Here is a 12060-nt window from a genome sequence, read left to right as displayed (position 1 = left end):
ATAATAACTTGCGAACTTGCCGAGTTACATGTATGGTCGCTTCGTACGGTGTTTCATAAGGGACACATCGATTTTTTCGTGGCAACCTACTAACTTGTGATCACAACTTATTAACTTGCGATCGCAACTTACTAATTATCATGTTTGGTTACATGGACATGCGTGCAGGTGTATGTGTTGACTCTTGATCAGTGGGAAAAGATGGTTGGTAACTACACCCGTGTGCATTTCTCTTTGACCACTCTTTTCGTTTTACTGAAATTTTCAGATGGCTGGGCTCTTCCAGATTATCTGCCAACCGTTAGGAATATAGATGGCAACCATGAACGAAATTACTCGGTTTTAAGTACCCCGAGATTATGTCTTTTTTGCTGTGTTGTCACAGTGTTCACTTAAGTCTACTTCAGCTAAAAAGGCTTCTTAGGTCTTGAGAGCTTCGGCGAAGAAGGAATCAGTCTAGAATTAAAAGAGTAGTAAATGCAGTAGACCAAGAGTTGCAAAGAAGTGCAAGTTGCATTGGCTATCGACAAATGCACCAGCATCTACTAAATGACCAGGGGATCGTGATTGATCGAGACACGTTATGACGAATAGTGAAGAAACTAGATCCTGATGGCATCGAGTTACCATCGAAGAAACGATTTACGTGGTAGCAGGGCCTAACTTCATATGGCATATGGATGGCTATGACAAGCTAAAGCCCTGCGGGTTTTGCATTCACGGTGCTATTGACGGCTACAGTCGTCACATCTTGTGGCTGGAGGTTGGTCCCTCAAACAATGATCCAATGGTAATGGTACAATACTACAGTGATAGCCCGCATATAAGAACCTGGGTTTTAAGAACCTGTTAGGCTAAACTTTCATTTTAAGCCCCCTCCACGTAAGAACCTATTTAGGCTAAAATTTTACGTTAGGTTCTTATCAGTGGGGTTGCTGTGAAAGTGTATAGGTAGAAACTGCTGAGTTAAGAACATCATCTATTTGAAAGTACCTTGACATTACTTTTTTTCTTTCAAGCTTAAGTACCATGTTGTATGCATGTCTATTTTGTTTGCCATTATACTGTATTATGAGATGATATTTACAATATATATAGTATATTCAGATGAAATTCGTATGAAAATATAAGAACCTATTTTAAGAACCTTGGTAGCCTAAATTTGCTTTAAGTACCATTTATATAAGAACCTATTTAGGCTAAATTGAAAAAATTCAGGTTCTTATACGTGGGCTATTACTGTACCTCGATTGCGTGCAGCAGTTAGGCGGCTGTCCTCGGGTAGTACGAGGTGACTGTGGGACTGAAAACATACACATCGCTGTGGTCCAGTGATTTCTTAGATGAAACTGTCAAGACAACTTAGCTGGAGAAAAGAGCTTTTTGTATGGCAAATATGTAGCCAACCAAAGGATTGATGCTTGGTGGGCCTTCCTCAGGAAAAGTAACACACACTGGTAGATGAGTTTTTTCAAAGATTTAACAGCCTTAGGGCAGTATGACAATAGCAATGTCATCCACGTTGAGTGCTTAAGGTTTTGCTTTACGAGCTTAATTCAAGAGGAATTGCATAGAGAGTCACAACTCTGGAATTTGCATAGAATAAGGCCATCGAATGGAGAGACACCTGCCAGGAGACCTGACGTTTTGTTTTTACTCCCTGAAGAATCGAACACTACACATTACAAGGTTTTCGCTGATGAAAGTGATTTAGATGTTGCAGAAAATCTCTGTGGTACCTGACAACATCCTTTTGGTTGTCTTTTGTTTGAAAGTTTAGCAGAACTCATTATAGAAGAAAACAACTTACAGCTGCCAAGAAACACAGATGAAGCTCTGTCCTTGTATGTGGAACTAGTTCACCATATACATAACGTGTAAAATTTGTTTTGTTTTGTTGCATACATCAGGGAAGAATGTTCCGGAAGAAAGCTCAGTCAGTCATGTTTTACAGAAACTACGAATAGGTTCCATTTCATCAAAAGTGAAGGATTTTTCAATGCCGTTTTAGTCTGGTTTATCATTTTCTGTATGATATATAATGGATATTACATGGCCGCTCATTTGCAAAGCGAACCAGTAAGAGATACTATCAACACTATCTGTTTATTACATACATCTCGATGGAAGATGAAGAGCAAGATTATGACGATTTGTTGATTTGACGGTAACTATCGCAACATCAATATCTCCACACGTGAAAGCTGATAAATGAGATGAAAGTTTATATTTTAGAGATGGTAGAAATTCTGGTATTCCATCGAGATCTATATCATAATAATAAGATATGTTGATAACCGGGCTAAGCTAAATGAGTTAAACGCTTTGTTAACATTTCTTCAAGGTTTTAAGGGCAAGGTTCGGTTTAATTTTATGTAAATTGCCTTTTAGCATTGACCGTCATTAGTCGATGTTTGTAATTTGGCATTTTAGCATTTACCGTTGCTAGTCAATGTTTGTAATTTGGCATACCTTCCAAAGAAATGGAGAGCAGCATTCCGTTTGTTTTGCTGGGGAGGGAGAGGAGACAAGGGAGTGTTTTCTACTGCCTCTCTTCCCAGGAAGACAGTGGAAAGCACACGACTCGTGTTTTGCTTACCGAGATTTGTCCAAGATTGTGGCTCACTATGGGCCTCCCATGACTCACCACAGGTACCCCAAGCTCCATGAGAGATATACCGTATTTATTCGATAAAGCTTCCACCCTCGAATAAGCGCCCACCCTGAAAAGTTTAAAAAGTTAATAAGCGCCCACTCCCACTCCACTCCCAATAAAAAAACCGACTGCGAGCATCAGTTGTGTTTAGATACGGTGGTCAAACGAACTATTATATTGTTTATGCCTTCGTTATCATAGCGTTCCACTTTGTTGTGTCTTGGTGAAACGAAATTAACTTGTTATGCCTTCTTTTGCAATTCTTTCAAAATGTCCTTGCTTGCTGAAAATGTTAGGAAAATTATAAGCGCCCAGTGCGGTTAATCGAATAAAAATGGTAGGCCATGACCTTTGCGTGAGTATTGTAATTTGAGCATCGCGGCGACTATAGTGTAACGATGAAATTATAAGGATTTGTATGGGGGAAAACGACTCCTGCTTCAATTTAAAAATACCAATGAATTTTCGACAAAAAAAAAGATTCCTGCCTGAAAATTCGTTGGTATTTTTAAATTGAAGTAGAAATCTTTTTTTTCATACAAATCCTTATAATTTTGCTGTACGCAATGGTCGTCATGACGCTCAAATTAAAATACTTGTGCAAACATCACGGCCTATTTCATTCATAGAACGTGGGGTACTTGTGGACTCACTGATTGGAATTGATAATCCCGCTGATAGGATACAAATTGACGATTGTTTGGGGTTCCCGTCATGCATGAATGAAACAATACTAAATTTCGACTAAAATTCTTAGTTTCTCTCTTAGGGTAGTTGTTGTGTAATGTGTGCTCAGTGCGATGGCTTTAGCTATTCATTGGAGGGCATGTTAATTTATCATAATTCTAGTGTCTATAACGAAAGAAAAATACCAACTGAAGAACCAGAACCCGAAAGGAAATGATTAAAGTCGACAGGGGAATTATGCCGGTTCATTTATCTTGATATCGTAAGCTCAGAAAGACGAAATAGATATATTTGTGGGTAATGTCAACTGTGCACATCCTGAATCTCTTATTACTTCTTGTTATAGTGAACATTGATAACTCGTTATTAATATAAGTCTAGACAACAACCTGTCGACAGGGTGTGGGACCTGGGGGCCTTATCACGACCTATCAGGCTAATCACTAGTTATGAATGTGCATGTGGGTCACAAGCCAGTGACCTAAAATTCTAGGTATGCAGCATGATAATCACAAGATTAAGGTTAGCCAATCATATGGACACAAGTTTCAAGATCTGTATATGATCCGGGCTTAGTCAACCATATTCTCATTCAATGTAAGCTGTAGCACGAACAGCATCGGGCTACAGCAACTTATATTAAGCTAAAGCAGTCTGCAGTTAGGCCTTAGTGGTACAAAATTTGAATTTATACAGTCAGCAGTTAGCCTTTTGAATTATGAGCCAAAACAGTTCTGTTCAAGATTTGGATCATGCATCTAAACGAGTAGCGAAGTGCATTGGGTTCAAAACAGCACTTTAAGAACACCATTGGGGCATTGTTTCAAAGTTTTGTGATGGGTATGAGAAGAGCTCCCCGAGGAAAGAAGTTGATGATGCACCTCTGGACAAAGTAGGGGACATAATGGCCTTGCTAGCGGAGGAGTTAAAGGAGGGCCAAAGGGCCTGTTCCTCGAGATGGAGGAACAGGCCCTTTGGCGACAGCAGAACGAAGAGAGATTGCGTGCCAGAATTGCAGAAAAACGTCGGGTGATCGGTAAGGTTAGCCAATCATATGGACACAAGTTTCAAGATCTGTATATGATACGGACTTAGTCAACCATATTCTCATTCAATGTAAGCTGTAGCACAAACAGCATCGGGCTACAGCAACTTATATTAAGCTATAGCAGTCTGCAGTTAGGCCTTAGTGGTAAAAAAAATTTGCCCACCCACCCACGCCAGGGCAGCCTTGTCAGTTTTTGTTGTCGTGTTATCGTTATAGGGATTATGTTATCTTATGATCTGTTATAAAAAATGGAATTGTTACTGTGGGCTATTGTTTGAACTAGTGTATTATTTATGATCCGATCAATCTTAAGTATATGTATTATGTAACGGTTAGTTTAGGTTGTAAGAAAGGCTGCCAGATCCCAATCTTGAGTCCGCGTTGAGGTTTAGGCTACAAAATTTAACAACTGTAAAGACAGGCCTTTTATCTAACAATTGAAAGTTAACAGCCACCAAACAGCGGAAACAGGAACAACTGAAACTACAATGTTTCGACTACACGCAAAAAAGAAACAAACAAGAAAACCAACAACCTGGAAAACAACTGGTCAGCATTTCCATCTATAAAGATGGTTCTGCAAGAAACTATCAACATTTATACAATGAACTGTGTAAAACTCGCGTTTTGATTGGTCTAGAGGAGTGTGTGATTAGAGTATAGACGCACGACTGACGTCATCGAGTGGTGTGACCGGCGCACGTGATCAGAGTCTAGAGTCCAGCAAGAGCGACTGGTCAACAAAGTTTTGCAAACTGTATTTGCGAGTAGCGGACAAACACAGGCAAATTTTCTCAGGAAAGGAAAACTGTCCAATAAAAAATTGGACAAAGACTGTTGAGAGTGGCCTCAACCAGGATAGGAAAGCTAGAACTTTGTTGTGAGGTGAAAAGGAAGCAAATATTTGTCGAAATATGTCGCCGATAGAAATCCGGTAATGGCGAGTAATCAATTACAAATCGCAGTGAAGCGACTTACATGCTGTAATATTTTGGTGTCAGGATTTCCTTCTGGAATAAAGGTTAGTTTTGAAAATATTGTTAGTGAAATTCTTTTGGATTATACTCTAATTTGGAAGATCACAATTGCATGTGTGCAGCTGTTTTTGACTCAGCTAAGGCAACGCGATGCTCGCTCACGAAATGTGTTGAAATGTCTTGGTTATTGTATAAAACAAATAGATTCCATTTTGCCGTGGGTCTGTACTCTGATAACGCACAGAGGACGTCAAAACGTGGTGAGAACATCAGTCATGCTACTCGCCTGCGGCTCGTAGCGTACTTCTTTGTTCTCACCACGTTTTGACGTCATCTGTGCGTTATCAGAGTACAGACGCACGGCAAAATGGAATCTATTTGTTAAATATTAATTTTGGCAAAATGGCATCAGAAATTTAAATTTCCTTCAGGCAGGTAAAAAAATCAGACCAGATCTACTTGGATAGGATGGGACCAGACCAGATCACCTAGTCCAGGTTGGATCAACTTGGATTAACTAAAATTTCAATATGGAATTAAAGTTTTCCTTGCTTTGTTTTGTTTTCTCATTTTGTTTTCCTAGTGCCAGATCCTTGTCAATCAAATGATGAACTCGTTTTCAGTCTTCAGTCACATTCTTCCCTGGCCATAAAAAAGTTAGTTTTTAGATGTTTGAAATGTATAACTTTCCTTATTTCTATGAAAGGTGATGTTGCTCCACTTTCTTCAAACCGGCTGACGCTCATAGACTTTGAGCAGTCCCTTATTTCTGTCAGGGCTGGTTGAGCGGGAAATCACGCAAGCGCACGGGAAAGTCGTCTCCCACATGGGGACAAAAAACATTTCCGCTCCAAGAAAATTACATAAAAACAAGTGTCACATAATGGCAACGCAAATTGTGCAAAACACAAGGTCGAGAAAAATGTCAAAAGTTCCCTTCAAAAAGAAGTAAATATATCAGTCACAACTTTCTCAACCTGACTGAATGAAAATAAAAGAGGGGGTAAAGGAATAAAACATTTTTCTAATTTGCTGTTTCAAACTTTTGGTTATGATTTGGGTAGAGTGTATGCTTACCTGGACTTCCCATATAAAGGGCACTCTCTCCCCCACCTTGATCGGTGTCCTAAAGAAAAGAAACATCTGGAATGTCAACATTGATGGCTACTTATAACTTTACAACATGCAAAATAACTGATGCATGCATCTGATGATTGCGTTTGACTTTATTGTCTTTCGAGGAATAACTATTCAATGATCAATGGTATCAATCCACAATCAACAGGTAATTTAGTTCTGCCGATAATGAATAATGAATAACTGAACACCAAAAAATTGCAAGGGGCATTTATAACTCTTTGCTACATCACTGATTACTCACTGATGTCAGCAACTATCTACTTGATTATAGCGTATTGCACACAAATGAAGATAACAGCAGTTAAGAAAGTGAAAGATAAACCTACAAGCGCAATGTCTTGTGCTTCTTCCCCCAACCTCATCTCTGTGTCAAATTGTCTCAAATATTCTTGTCTGAAGCGGTAACCAGGACTTGTCCTTGAAGCTCTTTAATTATGCTCTTCATGTACTGTCTGAAATTTATAAGGAACAAAAATACTGCACTCAATATGTGAAAGTGCTTGATAATTTGCCAATTTCTCTTGTACATGAAATTCTACCCATTCATTTAAGCTTGATTGCATTAGTGACAGCAAAGCATAAGAAAGGAAGTCATTGTTGTACCTCTTGATTATCATCCCCCTGTGCTGCTGTGCTGTCTGGTTGCTGAACCACTGTTCGACTTCTGAGTAAAAGTACATAGCCAAATTGAAACTATAATGTATAGTTTTATTACACAAGCCCAGCTGCCTTTACTCATCTTAGTGGAGCAGCGAATACTATGAGTATTTGCAGTTAGGATTGGATTGCCTCTCTTGATTGGAAAGAGCAATTCCCAAATTCATTAATAATTCATCAAGAGAAAACAAAGAAAATCACTACTGTGATCGTGGTTTGGATTTGTGATCCTAATTACCATAAAATTTTGCCAATTTTAGCCTTGAATTTCTCCAAGAATTATTGATCATTTGAGAAGCCATATCAAACACTCGAAAGTGTGTTTCATTAGATATCCACACCTCGAAGTTGTATAAAAAAACTCGGCTGCGCCTTGTTTCTTCAACCTACTTCTCAGTGTTTGGATATCTGATGAAACACTCTTCCTCGTGTTTGATATATTTAACATACACCACTCGCAACCCTGTCATGTAGCAGGTTAATTTTTAACCTTGTAAATTATTTTCATGCTTTTTTCAATGCGCCAAACAATAAATTATTAAGATTTTCTCAGGTGGTAAGCAGCAAGTCAGACCTTACATTCAAAATGCTTATTACTTTTACTTGATAATTAAGGAGCTAATGAATCTGAAATGGGTGCAACTCGCTAATACCAAAAAAGTGTGCTTATTACATTTTCAGTTATTGTTAGTTTGCCAACATTGAGTGTCGAGTTAAATTCCATTATTGTACAAGCTCAGATGAAAGCTTGCCTTTGGTTTTTGGACACGCCCAAAAGGCAAAACTGGGCACACCTTGTGTCATCCAGTTCCATAATCTGGTAAGGTAAAACGTCAGCAAACGGTCAGAAGTGATGGACTTTGAGATTGCAGGTCATCCGTGACGTCTTCACTAGCAAAAGAACCAAACCCTTTGAAGCTGACCTCTGGGGAAAAAAATTGACAAGGGCAATGCTTTCTTCGAAGGTCTCATGTAGAAAACAACACCTTTATACCCACAGACACCCTCTTCAGGCAACATTGGCTTAACAGGCTGCACGTACAGTCGGAACTATGGCGGATAAAGTTCTAGGGAGCCTACCCAATCATACACAGCCCTGATCTTTTTTGATCTCAAGAAGCAGCGCTTAACTCTTCCGTGAGAGGGATGCTGTATCACTATATGCACTGCTGAAGAATCACCTCCTGGCTCCTCTGGAACTGTAGCTTCCCTTCCACTTCGTATTTCCCCCAGATTTGATACTTTCGTGATTTCTCCTTCTAGATCTTCCTTTGCTTCTAGTTCACTCCACAGTTTTCTTTCATTTTTAATTTGCCCTGTCAGATGTTGGCGCCACATCTTGCCCTTGCTTTGTCGGGAAATTTTACTATCACTTGTTGAAGGCTCAAACACGCTAGTCAAAAGTACATCATCATCAGAAGGTTCATATGGTTCGCAAGTGAGGTACAGCTGGACTCTTGACAGCTTGAAACATTCAAAATACCCTTGAACAGTGAATGGTACTTCTTGTCCATCACTGCCTTTGACGTTGTCAATAATTTCACTTTTAAAGCAAATGCCCTTCCTATAGGTGAATCACCATCTGGAAAAAATATTTGCTTGCTTTGTTCAATCAACTATTGCTTTGTCATGTGAATGGGTACATCTAAGGAACGGCTTCCGCCACCTGTACAGTAACGCACGCTCACAAATTTGCTCTTAGCTTTGTCAAACTTCATAAGTCCTAATGAAATTCGCCTAGTTTTGGGTGGCTTGGTTGTTGGACATGTCTCTTTGGTGGTAGTAAATGAACTTGTACTGGTTCTTGTATTTGTAAGCTTCCTCTTTTTCCTGCTTTCTCTTTCTTTCAAAATTTTGTAACCAGTCTGCGTTTTGTACCATCCCTCTCATCACTTTGCCCTTAAGAACTTCTTTTTCTGGAACACATGGCTTTTAAACTATAAATGCCCCCCCCTTTCTCTTCAATCCCATTTCTTCCGATACACTTTTTGGCATACAATCAATTGCTGAACAGTGAATCTGAGGCATCAAATAACATAGGGTATTGGTAAGGTAAGGTAAGGTAACTTTATTTAGACACGGTGAGTCCTTCAGCGAACATTGAAAAAAAAAAAAGATAACCAAAATCATACCTAACTAAACTAACCTAAACTACTATTAACCACATACTAAAAGCTGCTTTACAAGGATGCCGTGTTAAAACTCATTCAAAACTGTGGTGACGTAGATTAAATTTAAAATCATGTAAAGATGTTGCTGCACGAAGGTCACTAGGTAAGCTGTTCCACAACCCGGCTCCACTTTAAGAGAAACTCTTTTTTAAATAATTGGTGCGGGGCTGCGGAAGAGCCAATTTATTTTCAGTTTTCCTTAATCGATATGATGTTACGTTGTTTCGAGAAACAAATCTAGAACTCAGATATTCAGGGGTCATTCCATGTAAAGATTTGTACATCATAATAGCAGCTGATTCCAATCTTTAGTATTTTAGTTTATGTCAACCCAGTGCCCAGAACAATTCATCGATGTTAGAGTCATAATTGGCACACATTAAAATACGGGCTGCACGATTTTGGAGCTTCTGAAGCTTTTCAGAAAGACCATTGCCACAGTTGCCCCAAACAACACTACAGTAATTAAAATGTGGTTGAACTACGGCGTCATATACATTAATTAATATGTTAAAAGGTATAAGATGTCTTATTCGCTTAATTGCGCCCAAAGCAGAAGCAATCTTTTTACAAATGTTCTGTATATGACATTCCCAGTTCATGTTTTAGTCGATGTGCACACCAAGAGATTTCGTGGATGACACCTGCTCCATTGGATGGTCATTTATAGTGAAAGAATGAATTTCAGGGAATGTTGATAACTTCTGTCTCAACACAACTAACATGAATTCAGTTTTTGTTAAATTCAAGGACAGTTTATTGGCAGATAGCCATGTATACATCCTGTTTAAATCATAGTTAAGGCAGTCATCAATATGTTTTAAATCTGCGCTAGCGAAGATGAGGCTGGTGTCATCTGCCTACATTCTAGGTTGTGAAAAATACAGACAATTAGGCAGGTCATTAATATATAATACAAAAAGTAAGGATCCTAGAATTGTTCCCTAGGGGTCACCACATTTGACTAATTTTGGAGTGGACATCAATCACTGCCTTTGACGTTGTCAATAATTTCACTTTTAAAGCAAATGCCCTTCCTATAGGTGAATCACCATCTGGAAAAAATATTTGCTTGCTTTGTTCAATCAACTATTGCTTTGTCATGTGAATGGGTACATCTAAGGAACGGCTTCCGCCACCTGTACAGTAACGCACGCTCACAAATTTGCTCTTAGCTTTGTCAAACTTCATAAGTCCTAATGAAATTCGCCTAGTTTTGGGTGGCTTGGTTGTTGGACATGTCTCTTTGGTGGTAGTAAATGAACTTGTACTGGTTCTTGTATTTGTAAGCTTCCTCTTTTTCCTGCTTTCTCTTTCTTTCAAAATTTTGTCAACCAGTCTGCGTTTTGTACCATCCCTCTCATCACTTTGCCCTTAAGAACTTCTTTTTCTGGAACACATGGCTTTTAAACTATAAATGCCCCCCCTTTCTCTTCAATCCCATTTCTTCCGATACACTTTTTGGCATACAATCAATTGCTGAACAGTGAATCTGAGGCATCAAATAACATAGGGTATTGGTAAGGTAAGGTAAGGTAACTTTATTTAGACACGGTGAGTCCTTCAGCGAACATTGAAAAAAAAAAAAGATAACCAAAATCATACCTAACTAAACTAACCTAAACTACTATTAACCACATACTAAAAGCTGCTTTACAAGGATGCCGTGTTAAGAGAAACTCTTTTTTAAATAATTGGTGCGGGGCTGCGGAAGAGCCAATTTATTTTCAGTTTTCCTTAATCGATATGATGTTACGTTGTTTCGAGAAACAAATCTAGAACTCAGATATTCAGGGGTCATTCCATGTAAAGATTTGTACATCATAATAGCAGCTGATTCCAATCTTTAGTATTTTAGTTTATGTCAACCCAGTGCCCAGAACAATTCATCGATGTTAGAGTCATAATTGGCACACATTAAAATACGGGCTGCACGATTTTGGAGCTTCTGAAGCTTTTCAGAAAGACCATTGCCACAGTTGCCCCAAACAACACTACAGTAATTAAAATGTGGTTGAACTACGGCGTCATATACATTAATTAATATGTTAAAAGGTATAAGATGTCTTATTCGCTTAATTGCGCCCAAAGCAGAAGCAATCTTTTTACAAATGTTCTGTATATGACATTCCCAGTTCATGTTTTAGTCGATGTGCACACCAAGAGATTTCGTGGATGACACCTGCTCCATTGGATGGTCATTTATAGTGAAAGAATGAATTTCAGGGAATGTTGATAACTTCTGTCTCAACACAACTAACATGAATTCAGTTTTGGTAATTTCAAGGACAGTTTATTGGCAGATAGCCAGGTATACATCCTGTTTAAATCATAGTTAAGGCAGTCATCAATATGTTTTAAATCTGCGCTAGCGAAGATGAGGCTGGTGTCATCTGCATACATTCTAGGTTGTGAAAAATACAGACAATTAGGCAGGTCATTAATATATAATAGAAAAAGTAAGGATCCTAGAATTGTTCCCTAGGGGTCACCACATTTGACTAATTTTGGAGTGGACATCAAGGAGTTCATTAGACAAGTTTAAGTTCGATTGCTTGAATATGACGTAAACCATTTGTGACAGAGACCGCGTATTCCATAGAATTGCAATTTTGTTAATAGAATATTGTGGTCGACGGTGTTGAAAGCCTTTTTTAAATCTAGAAAAACAACAGCATTGACAAAACCGTGATCAATATTCATAACCCAACTATCCATAGCTTC

The 12060-nt window shown here is 38.7% G+C and overlaps 1 pseudogene; it reads left to right on the top strand.

Moving 5' to 3' along the window:
- Nucleotides 1-359: 359 nt before the first annotated feature.
- Nucleotides 360-1704, top strand: LOC146455268 (uncharacterized; annotated as a pseudogene).
- Nucleotides 1705-12060: the final 10356 nt, after the last annotated feature.

Source organism: Pavona decussata, unplaced genomic scaffold (genome assembly GCF_977016875.1).
Source record: "Pavona decussata unplaced genomic scaffold, jaPavDecu1.1 SCAFFOLD_280, whole genome shotgun sequence".
In the NCBI taxonomy this organism is placed as follows: Eukaryota; Metazoa; Cnidaria; class Anthozoa; order Scleractinia; family Agariciidae; genus Pavona; species Pavona decussata.
This window is presented reverse-complemented; position numbering and strand designations above follow the sequence as displayed.